The following is a 24,496-nucleotide window of genomic DNA, read 5'->3' as shown; positions in this document are numbered from 1 at the left end:
AAACAGTATGGAGATTCCTCAAAAAATTAAAAATAGGACTACACTGTGACCTAGCAATTGCACTGCTAGGTATTTATCCAAAGGATATAAAAGTACTGATTTGAAGGGGTACATGAGCCCCAATAATAGCACTGTAAGCAATAGCCAAATTATGGAATAAGTCTAAATGTCCACCAATTGATGAATGGATAAAGATGTGGTGTATGTATATTTGTGTGTGCGTATGTATAGTATGTATAAAATGGTATATATATGGCATATGGCATATATAAAATGGTATATATATATATTGGTATATATATATATATTGATATATATATATTGGTATGTATATATATTGGTATATATATTGGTATATATATTGGTGTATATATATATATATATTGGTATGCATATATATTGGTATGTATATATATTGGTATATATATATATATAGGTATATATATTGGTATATATATTGGTATATATATGGCATATATAAAATGGTATATATATTATATATAATGGAATATTACTCAGCCATCAAAAAGAATGAAATCTTGCCATTTGCCACAATATGGATGGAAGTAGAGTGTATTATACTCAGCAAAATAATTCAGTCAGAGAAAGACAAATACCATAGGATTTCACTCATATGTGGAACTTAAGAAACAAAACAGATGAAACTAGGGGAAGGGAAGGAAAAATAAAGATAAAAACAGAGAGGGAGACAAACCACAGGAGACTCTTAACCATGGAGAACAAACCGAGGGTTGCTGGAGGGGAGGTGGTTTGAGGGGGTAGGCTAAATGGGTGAAGGGCATTAAGGAGAGCAATGGCTGGGATAAGCACTGGGTGTTATATGTAAGTGATGAATCACTAAATTCTGCTGAAATCAATAGTATACTATATGTTAACTAACTGGAATTTAAGTAAAAAATTGGGGGAAAAAAACAATGCTACCTCAGAGATTGACGATGAAAATCAAATAAAACATCTACAAATTTTAAAGTGTATAGCAAGTAGTTCATGTCTAATAATTATTTTTAAATAATTGAATATTCTTGTGGAATAATTTTTATGCATATGTCAATTTGGATATTTGTGTTCATTTGACATATTTCTACTAGAAATATAAAAAAATTGATAGTAAAAGGGTATAATTACATTTACAACTTAAAAGGAAGGTGTAAACTCTTTGTAACTTCTAAGTTAATAATTTTAATGACAATATATGTTAGGACAAAATATTTTTTTATGGGTACCTTTTTTATTGTGGCAAAACATAAGATGGTAAATCTTATATATAGTTAACACTACCATACTGTATATTTAACATATGTTCAACAGATCCCTAGCATTTTTTCATCTTACAAAACTGAAACACTTATCCATTCAACAACTCTCTTTTCCTCCTTCCTCCAATCTCTGGAAAAGCCATTCTATTTTTAAAGAATCTGAATATTTTAGGTACCACCTGTAGATATAATCATGCAATTTTTATCATTTTGTGACTGGCTTATTTAACTTAACATAATGTCAGGGTTCATCCATGTTATAGTATATGATAGAATTTCCTTTTTAAGGCCGAATGATATTACCATGTGTGACCTACACACACACACACACACACACACACACACACACACACACACACACTTTTCATCCATTCATCTGTAATGGACATTTAGGTTACTTCCACCATTTGGCTACTGTAATGTTGCAATAAACAAACATGGTTGTTCAAATATGTCATCATGACCCTATTTTCAATTCTTTTGGATATATACCCAGAAGTGGGTTTGGTAGATGATATGGTAATGCTATATTTTAAGTTTTTCAGCAAACTCTATGGAGTTTTTCATAGTGACTGGATCACTTCTCAATCCCATCAATAGTGTAAAGGGTTCCATATTCCTCCACATCCTCAACATCAGTTATTTTTTAAAATAGTGTCATCCTAACAGTTGTGAGGTGACATTTCATTATAATATTGAATTGCATTTCCCTGGTCATTAGTGATGTTGAGCATCTTTTCATGTGCTTGCCAGTCATTTGTATATCTATTTTGGAAAATGTCTATTCAAGTTCTTTGCCCATTTTTTAAATCAAGTTACTTTTTTGGTATTGAGTTTTAGAAATTGTGTGTATGTTTTCAATATAAACCCCTTATTCGATACACTTTGCTATTTTTTTCTCTCATTCGGTAGGTAGTATTTTCACTCTATTGATTGTTTCTTGTACAGAAATTTAAAAATTTGACGTAGTCTCACTTACGAATCTTTGATTTTGTTGCCTGGGTATTTGGTGTCATATCCAAGAAATCATTGAAAAATCCAGTATCATGAAGATTTTCCCTATGTTTTCTTCTAAAAGGTTTATAGTTTGAGGTCTTACATTTAGGTCTTCAATCATTCTGAGTTAATTTTTGTATATGGCATAAAATAAGGTCAAACTTCATTTTTTTGCACGTGAATCATTTTACCAGCACTATATTGTCTTTTTTTCCTTCAAAATTTTTTTCGATATATGAAATTTATTGTCAAATCCGTTTCCATACAACACCCAGTGCTCATCCCAAAAGGTGCCCTCCTCCTCAAATTTTTATTTAAATTCTAGTTCATTAACATATAGTATAATATTGGCACCAGCACCATTTTTTTGAAGACACTATCGATTCCCCATTTTGCACCTTTATCAAACATCACTTGACTGAATATGTAAAGGTTTATTTCTGTGTATAGTTTGCTCCACTCGTCTATGTGTCTGTCTTTACAGTAATAAGAGACTGTATTGATTACTGTAGTTTGTGGTAAGTTTTGAAATCAGGAAGTGCCAGAATTCCAGCTTTGCTTTTCTTATTCAGAACTATTTTGTCTATTCAAGTTCCCTTGAGATTCATATCCCATATAAATTTTAGGAGGACTTTTTCTATTTCCACACACAAAAAAGTGCCATTGGGATCTGGAGACCGCATGACTCTGTAAATGGCTTTAGGTAGTATGAACATAAAAGCAGGATGGTGGGGTCTTTCCATTTTCTTCTAACATTTTTTAAAAATTACTTTCAGCAATATTTTATAATTTTCAGAGTACAAATCTCTCACCTCTTGATTAATTTCCCTATATTTTATTCTTTTGTGATGCTATTGTAAAACAGACTGTTTACTGGTAATGTATGAAAACAACAGATTTTTGCAAGATGATTTTGTATCCTGCAATTTTGTTGAATTAGTTCTAACAGGTTGTTTTGCACAATTTTCAGGGATTTTACACATGATAGCATGCCATCTCTAAACAATTTTATTTCTTCCTATCCAATTTAAATACTTTTATTTATTTTTCTTGCCTAATTGCTCTGGTTTGTACTTCCAATCCATATTAAATAGAAGCACTGAGAGTGGGTAACATTCCCTTATTCTTTATTTCAGAGGGACAGCTTTCAGTTTTTAAACACTGAATAGGATGTTAGCTGTGGGCTTCCTATATGTGATTTTTGTTATGTTGATGAAATTTCTTCTGTACCTATTTTTTGAGTGATTTTGTAGGCATACGTTATTTCAATGTGTTTCACTTTATTGTACTTCACAAATGTTGCATTTTTTATCGATTGAAGATTTGTGGCAACCCTGCATTGAGCAAGTCTACCAGTGCTACCTTCCAAAAGCATTTACTCACTTCATGTTTTTGTCACATTTTAGTAATTCTCACAGTATTTCAAAATGCTTATGATTATTCTATTTGTTATAGTGATCTGTGAAGAGTGTCTTTGATGTTGTTATTATAATTGTTTCGGGTCCCCATGATCCACATTCATATAATACAATGAACTTAATAAATATTGTGTGTGTTCTGAATGCCCTACTGACCAGCCATCCCCCCATCTCTTTCTTTCTTCTCAGGCCTTCCTATTCCCTGAAACACAACAATATTAAAATTAGGCCAATTAATAATGCTACAATGGCTTTTAAGTGTTTAAGTGAAAGGAAAAGTCATATGTCTCTCACTTTAAATCAAAAGCTAGAAATGATTAATCTTCCCAAGGAAGGCATGTTAAAACCTTAAATAGGCCAAAAGTGAGGCCTCCCACACCAAAGAGTTAGCTGAACTGGAAGTGCAAAGAAGAGTTTTTTTGAAGGAAATTAAAAGTGCCACTGCAGTAACCACAAAGTGATGAGAAACAGAAACAACCTTATTGCTGATGTGGAGGACCTTTTAACGCTCTGGATACAAGAATAAACCAGCCACAATGTTTTGTAAGCTAAAGCCTAACCCAGAATAAGACCTTAACTCTCTTCAATTCTACGAAGACAGTGAGGTGAGGAAGCGGCAGAAGAAAAGTTTGAAGCTAGAAGAGGTGGATTCAGGAGGTTAAGGAACAGAGCCACCTGCAAAGCATAAAAGTGTAAGACGAAGCAGCAGGTGCTGATGTAGAAGCTGCAGCAAGTTATCCAGAAGATCTAGCTAAGATAATAAATAAAGGTGTCCACACAAAACAACAGATTTCCAATGTAGATAAAAGAGTCTTCTATTGGAAGGTGACATCTAGGACCTTCATAGCTAGAGAAGAGAAGTCAATGACTGGCATTGTCCTGCAGAGGACAGGCTGACTCTCTTGTTAGGGGCTAATGTAGCTGTGACTTCAAGTGGAAACCAATGCTCATTTACTCTTGTGAAAGCCCCAGGGACTTTAAGAATTATGCTAAATCTACTGTGCCTGCGTTCTAGAAATGGAACAACAAAGCCTGAATGACAGCACATCTGTTTACAATATAGTTTACTGAATATCTTTAAGTCCACTGTGGAGACCTACCGCTCAGGAAAAAAATTTTTTCAAGACATTATTGCTCATTAACAAAGCACCTGGTCACCTAAGAGCTCTGATGAAAATGTGCAAGGAGATGACTATTGTTTCCCTGATTGCTAATACAACATCCATTCTGCAGCCCATGGATCAAGGAGTAATTTCCACTTTTAAGTCTTATTATTTAAGAAATACATTGTGTAAGGCTTGTAGATGTCATACATAGTAATTCGTCTGATGGCTCTTGCTGAAGGCAATTTAAAAACTTCTGGATGGGGCGCCTAGGTGGCGCAGTCGGTTAAGCGTCCGACTTCAGCCAGGTCACGATCTCGCGGTCCGTGAGTTTGAGGCCCGCGTCAGGCTCTGGGCTGATGGCTCAGAGCCTGGAGCTTGTTTCCGATTCTGTGTCTCCCTCTCTCTCTCTGCCCCTCCCCCGTTCATGCTCTGTCTCTCTCTGTCCCAAAAATAAATAAATGTTGAAAAAAAAAAAACTTCTGGAAAGGATTCATCATTGTAGATACAATTAAGAACATTCATGATTCTGGGAAAGAGGTCAGAATATCAACATGAATAGGAGTTTGGAAGAAGTTGATACCAACTCTCCTGGAGGACTATGAGGAGTTCAAGACTTCAGTAAAGGAAATAACTGCAGATGTAGAAATAGCAAGAGAACTAGAATTAGAAGTGGAGCCTGAAGATATGCCTGAATTGCTGCAATCTCAGGATAAAACATTAATGGATGAGGAGTTGCTTCTTATGGATGAGCAAAGAAAGTGGTTTCTTGGAATAGAATCTACTAGTGAAGATGGTGTGTATATTGTTGAAATAACAAATGATTTAGAATATTACATTAACCTAGTTGATAAAGAAGGAGAATGGTTTGAGAGTATTGACTTCAATTTTGAAAGAAGTTCTCCTGTGGGTAAAATGCCATCAAAGGGCATCATCTGCTACAGAGAAATCACTTGTGAAAGGAAGAGTCAAACAATGAAGCTGAAATTTCATGGTCAGCTTATTTTTAAAAATAGCCACAGCCACCCCAATCTTAGCAACCATCACCTTGACCAGTTTAGCAGCCATCAACATTGAGGCAAGACCCTCCAGAAGCAAAAAAAAAAAAAAAAAAAAAAAAAGATTATGATTCCCTGAAAGCTCAAATGATGATTAGCATTTTTAACAATAAAAGTATTTTTAAATTAAGATATATACATTGTTTTGGGAATGCAAGCTGGTGCAGTCACTCTGGAAAACAATATGGAGATTCCTCAAAAATTAAAAACAGAACTACCCTACGACCCAGCAATTGCACTACTAGGCATTTATCCAAGGGATACAGATGTGCTGTTTCGAAGGGACACATGCAGCCCAATGTTTATAGCAGCACTATCAACAATAGCCAAAGTATGGAAAGAGCCCAAATGTCCATCGATGGATGAATGGATAAAGATTTGGTATGTGTGTGTGTATGTGCATGTGTGTATACACACATGCACATACACACACACACAATGGAGTATTACTTGACAACCAAAAAAGAATGAAATCTTGCCATTTGCAACTACATGGATGGAACTGGAGGGTATTATGCTAAGTGAAATTAGAGAAAGACAAATATCATATGACTTCACTCATATGAGGACTTTAAGAGACAAAACAGATGAACATAGGGAAGGGAAACAAAAATAATATAAAAACAGGGAGTGGGACAAAGCCTATCATAAATATGGAGAACAAACAAAGGTTTACTAGAGGGGTTGTGGGAGGGGGGATGGGTTAAATGGGTAAGGGGCATTAAGGAATCTACTCCTGAAATCATTGTTGCACTATATGCTAACTAATTTGGATGTAAATTAAGAAAGAAAGAAAAGAAAGAAAGAAAAGAAAGAAAAAGGAAAGAAAGGAAAGAAAGAAAAGAAAGAAAAGAAAAAGGAAAGGAAAGGAAAAGAAGAAAGGGAGAAAGGGAGAAAGGGAGAAAGGGAGAAAGGGAGAAAGGAAGGAAGGAAGGAAGGAAGGAAGGAAGGAAGGAAGGAAGGAAGGAAGGAAGGAAGGAAGGAAGGAAGGAAGGAGGAAAGAAAGAAAGAACAAACTGGGGCAGGGCCAGAGACCATCAGGTAGTAGTGAAAATTCAAGAGGAATTGATACAAGGAATAATGGGGAAATGGGGAGCCTTTTGTTATTGCTACTGTTGTTTTTAATAAAGATGGAACTGTAAAAAATAAAAAGTAAAAAAAATAAATCCTCTTAAAAAAGATATATACATTGTTTTTTTTTTAGAAATATTATTGCATACCTAATAGATTACAGTATAGCATACGCATAAATTGTATACACACCAGGAAAGCAAAACATTTGATTTGCTTTACTGTGGTATTTGCTTTATTGTGGTGGTCTGGAAACAAACCCACATTATTTCCAAAGTATGCCTGTACAGTGTTGGTGGTATAGTGGTGAGCATAGCTGCCTTCCAAAGTAGGTCTGTACTAAAAAAGAATGTTGAAATTTGTTAAATGCTTGTACCACAGCAACTGAGATGAACATGTGGTATTGTCCTTCATTCTTTAATGTGGTGTATTACATTGATGATTTTCATATGTTCAATAATCCTTACATTCCAGAAAGAAATCCCACTTTGTCACAGTGTATAATCCTTTTAATATGTTGTTGAATTCAATTAGCTAGTATTTTGTTGAGGATTTTTGCATTTATACTCAGAGATATTGTTCTCTAATTTTCTTTACATGTGACTTTGTCTGATTTTGGTAACAGGTAATGCTTCCCTCATAAAAAAAAAGCATTTGGAAGTATTTCCTCTGCTCAAATTTTGTGAAATAATTTGAGAAAGATTGATGTTCATTCTTTAAACGTTTGGTACAACACATCAGTGAAGCCATCCAGTCCTAAGCATTGTTTTGCTAGAAGTTTTGGATACTGATTCAGTCTCCTTACTAATTACAGATTTTCTATTTCTTTATGGACTCAGTCTTAATAAGTTGTGTACTTCTAGAAATTGATTTCTTTTGTGTTCTCCCATGTGTTTGCATATAATTTTTCATAGTGGTATCATGATTCTTTCATTTCTGTGGTATCAGTTTAATGCCTTCTCTTTTATTAATTATGTTATTTGAATTTTTTTCTTATTTAGCCTAGCTAAGGGGTTTGTCAATTTTGTTGATCATTTCAAAAAACCAACTCTTGCTGATTTTTTTCTATTGGTCTTTTTTCTCTATTTCTTTTCCAATCTTTATTATTTCCTTTCTTCTGCTAATGTTGGGTTTAGTTTTTTTCTAGTTCCTTAAAGTTCAAAGTTAAATGCTTATTTGCAATCTTTCTTTTTTTAATGGAAGCATTTATCACTATAAATTTCCCTCTTAGCAGTGCTCTTGCTGACTCCAATAAGTTTTTGTATGTTGTCTTTTCATTTTCATTAGTCTCAGGCGATTTCTAATTTCTTTATGTTTGTTTCTTCTTTCATTCATTGGTTTATCAAAAATGTATTGTTTAGTTTCCACATATTTGAGCATTTTTCTGGGGTTTTGCATTGGGTTTTTTGTTTGGGGGATGAGGGTTTTATGCTGTTGTGGCCAGAAAAAATATTTGATGTGATTGCAATATTCTTAATTTTGTTAAGACTGGTTTTGTGACTTAAATATAAACTATCCTAGGGAATGTTCTGTGTATACTTGGGAAGAATGTGTATTCTGCTGTTAAGTGGAGTTTTCTGTGTATGCCTGTTAGGCCTAATTGATCTATAGTGTTGTTCAAGCACGCTGTTTCTTTGTTTGGTGGGGGGGGGGGGCAGAAACAGAGAAAGAAAGAATCTCAAGCAGGCTCCACACTCAGCTCAGAGCCCATAATCCTGAGATCATGACCTGAGCCAAAATCAAGAGTAGGTTGTTGAACTGGCTGAACTACCCAGATACCCCCAAGCTCTCTGTTTCTTTACTGATCTTCAGACCTATTGGTTCTATCCATGATTACAAGTTGAATATTGAACAGTTGGTGAGAATGAAAACTGGTGCAGCCACTCTGAAAAACAGTATGGAAGTTCCTCAAAAAACTAAAAATGGAACTACCCTATGATCCAGTATTGCACTACTAGGTATTTACCCAAAAGATACAAAAATACAGATCTGAAGGGACACATGCACCCTGATGTTTATAGCAGCACTATCAACAATAGCCAAAGTATGCAGAGAGCTCAAATGTCCATTGACTGGTGAATGAATAAAGAAGATGTGGTATATGTCTATAATAGAATATTCCTCAGCCATCAAAAAGAATGAAACCTTGCTATTTGCAACAACAGGGACGGAGCTAGAATACATTATGCTAAGCGAAATACGTCATTCAGAGAAAGACATGTACCATATGATTTCACTCGTATGTGGAACTTAAGAGAACAAACAGATGAACATATAGGAAGGGAAGAAAAAGAAGAGAGAGGGAAACCACAAAAGATTTTAACGATACAGAACAAACTGAGGATCGATGGAGGGATCTAGATGGGCTAGATAGGTGATAGGTATTAAAGAGGGCACTTCTTATGATCTTCACTGGGTGTTGTAAGTGACAACTCACTGAATTCTACTCTTGGAATCAAGAGTACATTGCACTGCATGTTAACTAAATTTAAATAAAAGTAAAAAGAAAAACAATTGCATATTGAAATTGCCTTCTATTATTGTTACTATTTTTTTCTTCAGTTCTATCAGCATATGCTTCTTATATTTGGGTACTGTAACGTTGGGTGCATTTATATTTATAAGTGTTATATTTTCTTGATAAATTGACCCCCTTATCATTACATAATGTCCTTCTTTGTCTCTTGGGATCATTTTTGACTTAAAATCTATTTGTTTGTGGGGCGCCTGGGTGGCGCAGTCGGTTAAGCGTCCGACTTCAGCCAGGTCACGATCTCGCGGTCCGGGAGTTCGAGCCCCGCGTCGGGCTCTGGGCTGATGGCTCAGAGCCTGGAGCCTGTTTCCGATTCTGTGTCTCCCTCTCTCTCTGCCCCTCCCTCATTCATGCTCTGTCTCTCTCTGTCCCAAAAATAAATAAACGTTGAAAAAAAAATTTTTAAAAAAAAATAAAAAAAAAAATAAAAAAAAAATCTATTTGTTTGATATACATATGGCCACTCCTGCTCTCCTGGTTACTATTTGCATGGAATATCTTTTTTTATCCTTTACTTTTAGACTATGTGTGCTCTGATATCTAAAGTAAGTCTCTATGTTAAGCAACTAGTAACAGAGCTTAAGGGACAAATAGAGAACAATACAATAATTACAGGGGGCTTCAACAACCTACTATTGGAAATGAATAGATTGTCCCGACAGAAAATCAAGGAAATGTTGTAATTTGACCAGACTCTAGAATATATGGACTAAATAGACATATACAGAACATTCCATCCAAAAGCAGTGGAATAGACATTCTTTTCAAGTACATAGGAAACATTCTCTAGGACACATCATATGATAGACCACAAAACAAGTTTCACCCAATTTAAGAAGACTGAAATATTGAAAAGGAATGAATACTTCCAAACTCATTCTACAAAGTCAAGATTATTTTAAATTCAAAACCAGGCAAAGATACCATAAGAAAACTATAGATCAACATATCTGATCAGCACACACAAAAATTCTCAACAAATATTAGCAAACTAAATTCAAGAGTACAATGTATTATATGCAATGATCAAGTAGGATTCATCCCTGAAGTGCAGGGGTGTTTCAACATACAAAAATCAATAAATGTAACCTATCACATCAATAAAAGATAAAAATCACATGATCATCTTGACAGATGCAGAAAAACTTTTGACAAAATACAACATCCTTTTGTGATAAAATCGTTTAACAGAGTATGTATAGAAGGAACATATCTCAACATAATAAAAGGCATATACAATGGAGAGAAATTGAAAGCACTTCCTCTAATATCAGGAACAAGGCAAGAATGTCCATTCTCACCACTCCTATTCAATATAGTACTAGAAGTCCTAGCTAAACCAATTAGGAAATATAAAGAAAGAAAAGACACCTGAATCAGAAATAAAGATGTTAAATTATCATTATTTGCTAATGATATGATCTTATATACAGAAAATCCCAATGAGTCAGTAAAAAACTTGTCAGAATTAGTGATTTAAGTAAAGTGGCATGATACAAAAATCAATATATAGAGAAAAATTGCATTCCTTTATACTAATGAGAAAGTATCTGAGAAAGAAAACCATCCTATTCACAACAGCATCAAAAAAAAAATAAAAACTTAATAAATTTAACAAGGGAGTGAAAAATCTGTACAGTGAAAACCACAAACCTTACTGAAAGAAATCAAAGAAGACATGAATAAAAAAAGATGTTATATTCATGGATCAGAATAATTAACATTGTTAAAATGGCCCTATATGCAAAACTATCCACAGATTCAATGCAATCCCCATCAAAATACCTAGGCATTTTTTCACAAAAATATAAGAAATAATTCTAAAATATGTGTGGAAACACAAAAGATCCCAATTAGCCAAAGCAATCCTGAGAAAAAACAACAAAGCCAAAGGTATCATGCCTCGAGATTTCAAACTATACTACAAAGCCATGATAATAAAAGCAGTTTGGTAGTACACCAACTAATGCAATAGAATAGAGAGCCCAGAATTAAACTCCAGCATATATATTCAGCTAACATTTATCAAGAGATCCAAGAATACACAACGGGGAAAAAGGATAGTGTCTTCAACAAATGGGGCTGGGAACACTGGAGAAACACAGGCAGAACAATGAAAATTAGACCCTATCTCACACCACCCACAAAATTAACTCAAAATTAATCAAAGACTTAAAACTAAAATTTAATCCCATAAATCTTCTAGAAGAAAGCATAGAAAAGAAACTCATTGATACTGTTCTAGGGAATATTTGGGAGGTTACAATACTGAAAACACAACAAAAGAAAAACAAATCAACAGTTGAGACTACAAACTCAAAAGCTTTTGAACACCAAAACAATTAACAAAATGAAAAGACAACATACAGCATGGGAAGAAGTTTTTTTGGAAATCATGTATCAGATAAGTGGTTAATATGCAAAATATATATAGAACCCAGTCAACTCAATAACAAAAGCAAACAATGTGATTAAAAAATAAGAAGAACAAAATAGACATTTCTCCAAAGAGGACATCAAAATGGCCAACAGACACATGAAAATATGGTCATGATTAATCATCAGGAAAATGCAAATCAAAACACAATGACTTGCAGAAAAATGAACCTGGACCCCTTTCTTATACCATACACAAAAACAAATTCAAAATGGATGCAAGACCTAAGTGTAAGACAGGAAGTCATCAAAATCCTCGAGGAAAAAGCAGGCAAAAACCTCTTTGACCTTGGTCGCAGCAACTTCTTACTTAACATGTCTCTGGAGGCAAGGGAAACAAAAGCAAAAATGAACTATTGCTTCATCAAAATAAAAAACTTCTGCACAGTGAAGGAAACAATCAGAAAAACTAAAAGGCAACTGATGGAATGGGATATTTGCAAACGACATATCAAATAAAGGGTTAATATCCAAAACCTATAAAGAACTTATCAAACTCAACACCCAAAAACAATCCAGCAAAGAAATGGGCAAAAGGCATAAATAGACACTTCTCCAAAGAAGACATCTGGATGGCCAACCGACACATGAAAAAATGGTCCACATCACTCATCATCAGGGAAATACAAAGCAAAACCACAGTGAGATACTACCTCACACCTGTCAGAATGGCTAAAGTTAACAACTCAGACAACAACAGATGTTGGTGAGGATGTGCAGAGAGAGGATCTCATTTGCACTGCTGGTAGAAACGCATAAACATGCACCCCAATGTTTATAGCAGCACTATCAACAAAAGTATGGAAAGAGCCCAAATGTCCATCGACGGATGAATGGATAAAGAAGATGTATATATATACAATAGAGAATTATTCAGCAATCAAAAAGAATGGAATCTTGCCATTTGCAACTACATGAATGGAACTGGAGGGTATTATGTTAAGTGAAATTAGTCACAGAAAGAAAAATATGACTTCACTCATATGAGGACTTTAAGAGACAAAACAAATGAACATAAGGGAAGGGAAACAAAAATAATATAAAAACATAGAGGGGGACAAAGCATAAGAGACTCTTAAATATGGAAAACAGAGGGTTACTGGAGGGTTTGTGGGAGAGGGGATGGGTTAAATGGGTAAGGGGGCATTAAGGAATCTACTTCTGCAATCATTGTTGCATTATATGTTAACTAACTTGGATGCAAATTACAAAAAAAAAAAATTAAAGAAAAACAGAGACAAGAATTTTAAAGATGGCAACACAGTTGTAGTTATATAACAACACAGGTTTTTTTTTATTTTTTTAAGGAAACGATAATCTCAAAAGGTAATAGAAAATCTGTGGGATAAGCCTAGGAGAGAACAAATTTTGGTTTGTAAGATAGATTTCAGTCACTTAAAAACTTTTTAGTAGTGCTTATTTATGGGGAAAGGCACATGAGGATCAAGGTTGGGGAGGAAATTTATCTCTGTTCTAAGTTCTTAAACTTATAGGTTTGTGAACCAGGCACATATATCACCTATTCAAAAATTAAATAAAAATAACTAGAATGCAATCAATTATATTGTATCAAGTGAAAAGAAATGGCATTATAAGATTAATGAATTGATTGCTTTGGTCTGTTAGTATTTATTTTGCTTTTCAAGTTTAAAGTAATTAAAAGCTAATCTCTTTAAAACACACACACACACACACACACACACACACACACACAATGACTTATCACCTCATATCTGTTAGAATGATTGTCATCAAGAAGATAGGAGAGAAGTGCTAGCAAGAATGTGGTGAAAGACAAATCTTTGTTGGAGAGAATGTAAATTGGTCCAACCACCATAGAAAACAAAATGTAGGTTCCTCAAAAAATTAAAAATTATTTTACCATATGATCCAGCAACTTCACTTTTGGGTATATCCCCAAAAGAAACAAAAACATGATTTCAATAAGTTACAAGCATTCCTATGTTTATTGCAGCAATATACATAGTAGCCAAGAAACAACCCAAGAGCCCATCAACAGATGAATGGATCAAAAAGATGTGGTACATATACACAATGGAATAGGATTCAGCTACAAGAATGAAAGATATCCTTATGACAACACGGATGGACCTTGAGCACATTATGCTAAATGAGATAAGTTAGACTAAGTCAAGTACTGTAATGAGATCACTTTCATGTGGAATCTAAGATTTGTAAAAACAGAATTTACAATGATGGCTACCTGGGAATAAGTGGGGAGAAGAGAAGAGTGGTGGTGTTTAAGGGTACAAATTTGTAAAGAGTAGTAAATTAGCCATAAATATCTAATGCACAATATGGATACAGGCAATAATATTGTACTACAATTATGTAATATGATATATATCACATCAGCAATCACATGACAAGATATAAATGTATCAGGGTAACATACTGTATACTGTAACTTATGCAATGTTATATGTTAATTCAATGAAAAAAATTAAGTTCCAAACTAGTAATAATATAATAAACCCCAAAACAATGAATTATACACTTTAAATTGGTAAATCATATGTACATGAATTATATATCAATAAATCTGTTATAATTTTTTTAAGTGAGTCTAAACTCCTGACGATGATGGTGGAGTAGGAGGACCCTAAGCTTATCTTCTCCTATGGATACAACTAGATAACATCCACAGTACTGTAAATAACCCAGAAAACAATCCAAAGGCCTCTAGAAGACTCTCTATAGCTAAATGTGGAGAAGAGTCCACATCAAAGAGGGTAGGAAGGGTAAGGACATGGTTGGGAGCTAAAGAAACCACACAGGACTATCCGGTGTCCACTGAAGAGGAAGTCACAGGCAGAGAGAAGGGAGAGAAACAGATTCTCGTACCCTAGACCCTGGGGAAGACTAATCCCCATAACATTGGGCTTTAGGAACCTGAGAGGCCACATTTTGCAAGTTCTTACAATCAGCAGGGCTTAACACTTAGAACTTGAAAAAATTAGTAGGCTCCTGGGAGAACCAGAGGAGTGAAAAGATACTGAGTCCTACCCTTAAAGAGACAGCACAACAAACCACCCTGTGGAGATGCAACATAGAAGTGGCAATTTGAAAGATGCATCGAGTATAGAGGAGGAGGATTTGCTTATTAATCTCAGAGCAGGTGTCAGAGGGACAGAGTTCATTGGGAGACTTGTTCAGGAACAAAGGAGATGGCAGGTACCACTTCCCAACCTCATCCCCTAGCATAAACACAAGGACACCTGCAGGAACATACATGACACCAAACCTCACTGCCTAGTTTGCTAACAGCACGGCCCATCCCTGTGTGCTCTGATGCACAGTCCAATTCCACTTGACCCTAAGGTGGTCCCAGACTGGCTCACTAACACGGAAACCAAACCCTGCCCACAAGATGCACAGAGAGCCACTGCAGATGACTAAAGTAAAAAGCAAGTCAACCATAACAGCAAAGCACATACAAGACACTTAGGAGACACCCCTGAAACACCGGATTCTGGTGAACAGGGGACGTTGCACTGCAGGGCACTCCAAGACCTCTTCTCCAGAAGGCTACTATTTTCAAGAGCAGGAGATACAGCTGAATTTCCTAACACCTAGAAAGAGACACAGAGAATTAGACTAAATGAGGAGACAGAGGAATATATCCCAAATGAAAACAAAACAAAACAAAACAAAACAAACAACAACAACAAAAAAAACCAGGGCAAAATCACAGCAAGAGACCAAAGCAAAATGGAAATAAGTAATACACCTGATAGAGAATTTAAAGTGATGACCATAAAGATACTCACTGGACTTGAGAAGAGTGAAGGACCTCAGTGAGACCCTTAACAGAGAAACTTTAAAAATCAGAGATGAACTCAATAACTGAAATAAAAAAATACACTGGATAGAATAACTCCTAGACTACAAGAAGAATGCATCAGCGATCTGGAGGACAGAGAAATGGAAAGCAATGATGCTAAACAGGATAGAAAAAAAATAATACAGTATGAAAAGAGACATAGGGAACTCAGCAATACCATTAAATGTAACAACATTCACAGTATAGGGATCCCGGAAGGAAAGGAGGGAGAAAAGGTGGTGGAAAGTTATTTGAAAAAATAATAGCTAAAAAATTCCCAAATCTAGGAGAAAAGAAAAATCTAGATCCAGGAGACACAGAGAGCCCCCAACAAAATATCAAGCCAACGAGACGCACCAAGACACATAGTAATTAAAATGACAAAAAGTAACAATAAAGAATTTTTAAAGCAACAAGAGTAAACAGGCACAAGGAAATCCCCACAAGACAACCAGCCGATATTTCAGCAGAAAGTTTGCAGGCCAGAAGGGAGCGGCAGGATATATTCAAAGTGCTGAAAGGGAAAAGCCTGAAGCCAAGAATACTCTATTCAGCAAGGCTATCATTCAGAATAGAAGACATGGAGTTTCCCAGACACACAAAAGTTAACAGAATTCATGACCACTAAACCAACCCTAGGAGAAATGTTAAAGGAGACTTTGTTGAGTGGAAAGGAAAGACCACACCTAGGGGTAAGGAAAGCAGGAAACACAAAAGCAGTAAAAATAAGTTTATCTGGAAAAATCAGTCGAGGGATTCACAAAATAAAAGGATGTAAAGTATGACACCATGTACCTAAAACGTGGGGGAGGAGGGGAAGGAGTAAAAATGTTGGACATGCATTTCGCTCTTTTTTCCCCTCTTAAGTGAGAAGCTGCAAGTTGGTTGTTTACTCCTGTTTGTGCTAAAGTGTTGCCTACCATGGATGAAATAGCTTTTCTTAACCGTTTCAGTGTAGCTGTTCTTGGCTTTGAATTTACCTGGAGTATTACAACTTCTTAACTGGTTTCTGGAGTCCTCATAAAGGTTTTTTTTTTTGGGACCGTATATTGTTAAGTCAGTGTCTTTGTGGAGAAACAAGGCCTGAGGATTCCTATTCTGCCGTCTTGCTGGTGTTAACCATAAGTGTGACTATTTAACTTCACTGATGTGTTTACAAATTTAAATATGTTCTATATACTAGGCTAAGTGCCAGGAATGCAAAGTTAAATAATGTAATTTTAGGTTTTCACCACTGGGATGCCACTGGTTTCTAAATTCTCCCTGCAGTATTTTGATTCCAGGACAACTATATATTCTTATACATATTTTCAAGTTAATTTACTTTTTTTCAGCTTTATTGAGATGTAGTGCAGTTACTAAATGTGTTCCCCTGGTTTACTTTAATTTATGGCCAGTTCATTGCTTATCAAAACTGAGTTTTTATAAGAAAAATATTTACAGTTTCTTTAAAAATTGTTAATGGTTATTTATTTTTGAGAGACGCAGAGACAGAGAGGCAGAGCATGAGTGGGGGAGGGGCCGAGAGAGAGAGGGAGACACAGAATCTCAAGCAGGCTCCAGGCTCTGAGCTGTCAACACAGAGCCCGACGCGGAACTTGAACCCATGGACTTGTGAGGTCATGACTTGAGCTGAAGTCAGACATTCAACCAACTGAGCCATCCAGCCACCGCTGGAAAAATATTTATAATTTCTAATAAACTAAATAGAATATGTATTTCAATGATTTGATATAGTTTCCAATAATTGAAAAACTTCTTCGTGGAATATCACATAAATAAGCTCTGTGTTAGGAACAAGATGACAGTAGTAATCTATAGAGAGATCATTAATGTTTCATGGGAGTTGGATTCCAAATTAATCCTAATACATGACACTGCTTGATTTAGTATTTCACAACATAGTATTTTCATGTAAATGTAACTAAATGAAAAAGAATTCACATTTAAATAACCAGACATCTTCATTACCTACTACATTGTAATGCTAGAGCATACCTATTTTACAGTAATCACAGAGCAAGATTTCATGGAAGGGGGATTGTTGTTACTGGTTTTGTTTTGCTAATTCCTGATTGCTAGATTCCTCCCATTCCTTGTAATAGATAACCTCTTTCTAGGGCTGCATGGAGTCTTTGTTTTTAGCAATGCTATACGTAGTCATAGTTGCTCCCCTGGCCAGAACTGAATGGATGGAAAGTAAACACCTAATCTAATCTAGCTCTATCAGCCTCTGTGTCCTAAGAATTGGAAGTAAAAAAAAAAAAAAAAAAAAAAGTGAATTTAAAGTCTAGATTTATAATATGTCAATTCATAAGCTAGGAGAAAACGATGTTCAGTCATATGAACTAAGAAGCACCGAATGTTGATTTTCTAAAAATTAAGAGTAAAATAAATGTGCAAAAAAGAAGCTAAAGAAAGATTGAGAGAAAAAGCTCTGGGGGGGCTTCCAAATCCTTTCTGAGGTCCACTTGCATTCCCACACTTGCAGTCTGTGAAACCATCCCTGCAAACATAAAAATGCTTTCCTTTTATTTAAGTGAGTTCATGTCAGTCTTTGTTTAAGTCTTTGGATACAAGTAATGTGTCAATGCAAATAAGCCTATCTCCTCAGTGAATGAGCCAGGTATTCTGTACATAGAAATGGTAAGTTTAAAATGGACACTCTGATGTACATAATGAATTCACTGTTTCTGGAAATCAGTTTATGCATAGAAGGAAGTTTGTTCAAGGCGAGATCAATCCCAGTAAGTTTTCCATAATAAAAATAACCTACAGTAACTAATCCTGTTCTTAGTAGACTATGTCAACACATGCTGTTGGTGGAATCACCCATCTCCCCTGCTGACCGTACGCTGATCACAACATGACATGGAGGCGTGTCCTGTTTGGCTCAAGCGAGGATATGAACAAAACTGTTCTTAGTTGGTAGCTCCCTACACAGCGAGATCTTATCTTCCAGGTATCAAAGGGCCTCTACTTACATAAGCTCCTTCAAATGAAACCTTAGCTCAGTTGGAAATCAACAATTAATAATTTTGTTCAAAATGCAAAGTATCTTGACCTGCTCAATGCCAGCCCTGCGTTTAATTTTAGCTTTCACAGACTGTACGAAATATACTTGAGGAATTCTCTTTGCCAGTGACTGAAAGTCTCCCTTTCAGCTTGGGGATGAGGCAGAGTGAAAAAGATGAGCTATCAGGCAATGAGAATTAGATACTCTCCTCACAGTGCTAGCATCAGTGGCTTTTCATGCAGTCAAAACCCTTTTCAAAATTATGACTAGTTTTTGTGTTTAAAAGAAAGTGATCGGGGCACCTGGGTGACTCAGTCAGTTAAGCGTCCGAGCTCAGATCAGGTCATGATCTCACGGTTTATGGGTTCGAGTCCCGCACTGGGCTCTGTACCGACAGCTCAGAGCCTGGAGCCTGCTTCGGATTCTGTGTCTCCCTCTCTCTGTGCCCCTTCCCCTGTTCACACTCTGTCTCTCCCTCTCTCTCTCTCAAAATTAAGTAAACATTAAAAAAATTTTATTGAAAGAAAGCGATCAATATATGATTTTTTTAATTTAATAACTACATTAGATTTAGTCTTCAAAAAAATCAAGTTCCATTTCATAATCAAATAACTGTTTAGTGGCCAATTGCTTTCTTAATGACCACAAATTCTTCAGCCTTATCAATCCATGCTGAATGAACCCTCATTCTCCAACTAAAGTACAAAGTTTTCCACTGCACCAGACCTCAACCCGAGTGTGTTAATGAATATTCTATCACCAGCCAAAATCATCCTGATTCACTTCACCTCTTGCCTTTTTCCCTTCTCTTTACCCATCTTAGACCTTCCACTTCCTGCCCCCAGAATGTTATCATAATGACAAATAACTGTCTGAATAATCTTCCTATAATTCCTTGACTTTTTTTAAGGGAAGTCAGTATATGAAACTAATGAAAAATAAAGCTTCAAATAAACCATACCTAGAAGTAATAAAGATATATAATAAATAATAAATATTTTTATAATAAAGCAAACAATCTTTATTTATAAATCAAATTTTGGTTGGCACATTGGCAGTGTTTCTTGAATTCTGTGTATAACTTTAATAGTTAAGTACTGTGACCAACTGGCTTCTCTGTAGTATATTTCCTTAATAAGGTGCCAATCAAGTTGACAGAAAATGTTTAATCTATGATGTGGTTTATGGTCTGTTCCAGTTGAACCTATTTATTATCTTCTTAAATTGTAGTTTTTAAATGTAGCCAAAGGAAACAGTCCTAAGCTGTATAACCCATATGGTGAAAGTATGCTTCTACTGCTACTAAGGTGCCATTGTTGATATCTCGTTGCCAAAAGAGCAGAACACAGAACATGTTCAAACATAAAAGCCTCACACTGTTCTTGAGAGAATTCAGTTCACCACTGGCTATATAAATGTGCAACGTGTTTCTACTACATAGACCTTGAAATGAGCTACATCCCAAAAGGTGTGCAAAGCATCTAGATGATAGCACATTAGTCAAAATTTCTACTATGTGATTTTTCTTTTGAAATGGCAGTTTATAGATAGACATGTTTTAATCAGACTTTTATATTTCTGCATGATATTTTAAAAATGTTTATGTAAATCTCACATAATTACTGCCTAGAAATCAGCTGAAAATTAACGCACTTATTTTGTGCTACAGAGGGAAATTAAATGAAATAAGATGCTCTCCAACTGCACATTTCACCCAGACAAGAACATCCTTTAGGATTACTAGCAAAGGATACATCTATTGAAGTTTTCCATGACAAATGACATTTCATGGCCCAAACTCATCATGTGGAGCACTAGTGCTCAAAACTTATCATGTATCAGAATCATCTGGAGGGTGATTCATAAATTACTAAGCCACGCACCCAGAGATTTCGGATTCAGCAAATCATAGGTAGAGCCCAAGAACAGGCATTTCTAACAGGTTCTGAAGTAATTCTACGGCTGGTCCAGGAACCCTACTTTAAGAATTAAAGCTATAGTTAATAAAAGGACCATCTAAGTGTAGCTAGCTCATATTTACTGCCAGTCACCCAAATAAAATGGTCACGTGCTAGTGAAAAAAAAGGAAAAAAATGCCTTCTCATGGGCTATCTTCTTAGATAACCATTCTAGGAAGTTCGTTGAAACCGTGAATATAGAAATTGCTAATTATTAGTTCATAACAACGGGGGAGTTAGCTAAAAATGAATTATTTTTCCAGAACTTCCCTGTTTTCTAATATTTTTTTTTCTTCATGTTTCACAAGAGTAACTATTACCTTTAAAACATTCTCTTCAATCCGTAAGGAATCCTCTAATTTGTAGTACCCGATGTAGCTCCGAGAAAAAAAGGAAAGTGCAAGCAGTACCTCGAAAAATTCACTCATATGCAGTTCTCAATAGTAGGAGAGAGAAAACATTTCCAGTTTTAAATTAGCTAACTTTGCGTTTCAAGCAACCGTTGGAAGTTTTTACGTACACATGTAGTTTGAATTTTCAGTCTTCACTCAATTGCCTTAAGATCAGGTGAGTATGTCCTTACTTTCTTATGGTGCTTAACCCCCTCCTGCAGATCCTGAAAGATCTTTTTTTTTTTAATTTTTTTTCAACGTTTATTTATTTTTGGGACAGAGAGAGACAGAGCACGAACGGGGGAGAGGCAGAGAGAGAGGGAGACACAGAATCGGAAACAGGCTCCAGGCTCTGAGCCATCAGCCCAGAGCCCGACGCGGGGCTCAAACTCACGGACCGCGCGAGATCGTGACCTGGCTGAAGTCGGAGGCTTAACCGACTGCGCCACCCAGGCGCCCCAGATCCTGAAAGATCTTTTAAGCATGCAGCTACTCCCACTATCCTGCTACCCAACTGGGAACATATGGGCCAGACAGTCAATGGCCCCAAATAGAGGATAGTCTTGGTCAGCCTGGTATATATCAGTTGGCATGATTATGTGGCCTATAAACAAGAGGGAAAATTACTCCTAAGGGAAAGATAGGAAAAGAAACCTAAGTAGATCTTTAGAGCAAAAACTGGTTATTTTACTTCCATAATTCTAAACTCTTAGCTCTTAGACATGAAGCTCTCCCTAAACTGCATGCTAATATTTCTGATTTTTGTGGTCATTTCAACTAAAATCAGTAATGTGTTTACCTTTGTATTATCTTTGAAGCAAATGTTTTCTTACAAATTAATGGTATAACTAAGATTATAGGAGACATTTTCAAGCAACTTCAAGGAATATGTTTGCCTAATAGCCATCCTACTATCACATAGGCATCCATTTATAATCAGCTTACTAATCACAAAAAATTCTTAGCCATTTATATAGACATGTGTGGTAAGGACTTCTACTAGGCCTAGTTAAAATTCTAAGTGTGTTAAAATTCTTGAGCGACATAAATTTTAAAGAGTATATAATTCTGGCCATCTTCCATCAAGTTAGGTTGACATAGCTAGGTTTCCCTGTAATAGCTCCCAATACAGGCACATAAAAATCCTTCCTCAATTTTCTACTACTTGGACTTGTCTATATGGATGTAGTCTTTGCTAGCATAAATGTCTTGGAGAGAAGTGTTTTGACTATCACATACTAGCATTTAGCTCACACTATCAGGGTGTCTTGAGACACTATGAGCATGTCTTTGCCTTTTAGTAAATACAATGTAATTCAACGTGTCTTTCATTGATTTTTCAAAGTGTTTCATTATAATATTAATCTTTTATTAACCAGAGTCTTCAAAACTAAGCCTCAAAGTTATAGAATGTTTTAAAGAAAAATGTGAAATTCTAAATTCATATAAGCCATCTGACTTAAATACCTAAATTGTCATGACAAGCAGCAGCGGAACTGAAAACTATAGAGAACAGTCACAATCCTTATCTATCTGATGTAGAGACTAAAAATATGGTGGTATCACCATGAGTAACTGATCAGCAACAAAGAGCACCTTGTAAAGCCTATTCTAGTTTAATCCTCATCTAAGCTCAGGTCACTCCAAAATTTATATGTCATCCTCCTGGTGTCATTTTAACAAACTGAATTGTGTGATGATTCAACCATGATTTCAACAAGAAGACATGCATAAATATGCAAGTATTATGAAGTATTTTGGATACATGAAATCACTGACAAATTGCCTCTGTCACTCACCAAGTATCAACCTTCACTCTGTTTTCGTCCGATTTTAAGCTTAATTGCCCCCTATGTCCCAACAGACTGCATGTCCAAAACAAGTAGAATATATTATCTTGCAAATTGGTAAATATAAGACCTGTGTGATGCTTCGCTTTCCTAATATATTATAAGAAAGTAATTTGTAACGATTATGCACAGTATCAAAGTACTTGGTGGGGGGGAGGAAAAATGACAATGTACCCTTCTTTTACATCTGGAATAGGAGAATCTTTGTGTGTTATTTTCTAGGGAAAGCAGGGCTGCACATTTATTTAGAGGTTTCAAAAATATAGTCTCCACAGAGCTGAATCTTGTAATCATAACTATTAAGTGTTATCTGTAAGAGCGTTAGGTCTCCCTATTTTGAAGAAAATAAACCTAATAAATATTTCCATAGTTTTGAGAATACTCACATATAGAAAATTCATTAACTGAAGTATTGATCCACATTTATCAATTACACTATTATATAATAATATTAAACTTTTTAAATAACATGTTTCTTTTTTAATTAAAATATAAAAATGAAATCTCCTTCACTCTGCCTATGTAAGCCAAATGAAAAACTATACCTTCTGATCAGACTAGAGAAAAAAAAAATCAAATACTCCTTTTTACCTTGTTGAGAAACAAAAAGGATCTGAGCTTCCCCAAAGAGCAAAAGAATTCTTTTCAGTAGAATACGTTTTTAGTCCATTTTCTTTTTCTCTCATTTTTATTAACTTTTATTAATTGACTGAATATTAATTCAGTCCGTATAGACAGGGATGAATGCTATCACTTCTTCTTTGCATTGCTTGTTTCTAAAACGATGATATGTACAAATAGATATTCAATAAACGTTTGCCAAATTGTAATCTTCGTAAAGATCAGGACAAACAAACAAAAATCATGTGATGTTCCATAAGCAGGCAAGATTTATATCAGTATAGTCTCACCCAACTACCATACTTAGAAGTTGATATGGCTAAAACCGATGGACAAAATCCAAAATTGACATGACACTTTTCTCGGGCCTTTTTTAAAGCTCAGGGTAACCTTCTCAAACTGCATGTTATGGGAGCGCGCGTTTTCACTAGACAGCCTTCTCATTTCTTGAGGGGTTTTTTCGTCCCATATTCAGTCGAAACTAGCATATCCCTGCAAAGATCAAAAGGTAAAACAGTATCCTTTACACTACCCGGTTAAATATTTAAATAATATTCTTCTATAAGTATCTATTAGACAAGATTTACTTCACGCCATTTTCAAGCAAATATACAGACAGGCAGTGTGTATATAAAATAAATTCCTCTATTCAAGCTAACAAAAATATTTTATCTACACTTTTGTTTATCCATGGAAAGAAACTGAGCATGTCCTCTGCAGTTTTACCACAGGTCATCTGTAGGGCAACCCCTGGATTCCTCTGATCCATGCAGACTTCCCAAGGGCCAGAGAACAAGGCCCGTTTGATCCAGCACCTGCTGTGAGCCCATCACTTGGATACTTTTTCTGCAAATTTTTGCCACACTGTGAATAGAGTAATATGTAAAAGGGGGGGGAAGCTCCAAGAGCAATAGGAAAATCGG

The sequence above is a fragment of the Felis catus genome, chromosome C2, assembly GCF_018350175.1.
Source record: "Felis catus isolate Fca126 chromosome C2, F.catus_Fca126_mat1.0, whole genome shotgun sequence".
Classification (NCBI taxonomy): domain Eukaryota; kingdom Metazoa; phylum Chordata; class Mammalia; order Carnivora; family Felidae; genus Felis; species Felis catus.
Note: the sequence above shows the minus strand (reverse complement) of the source record.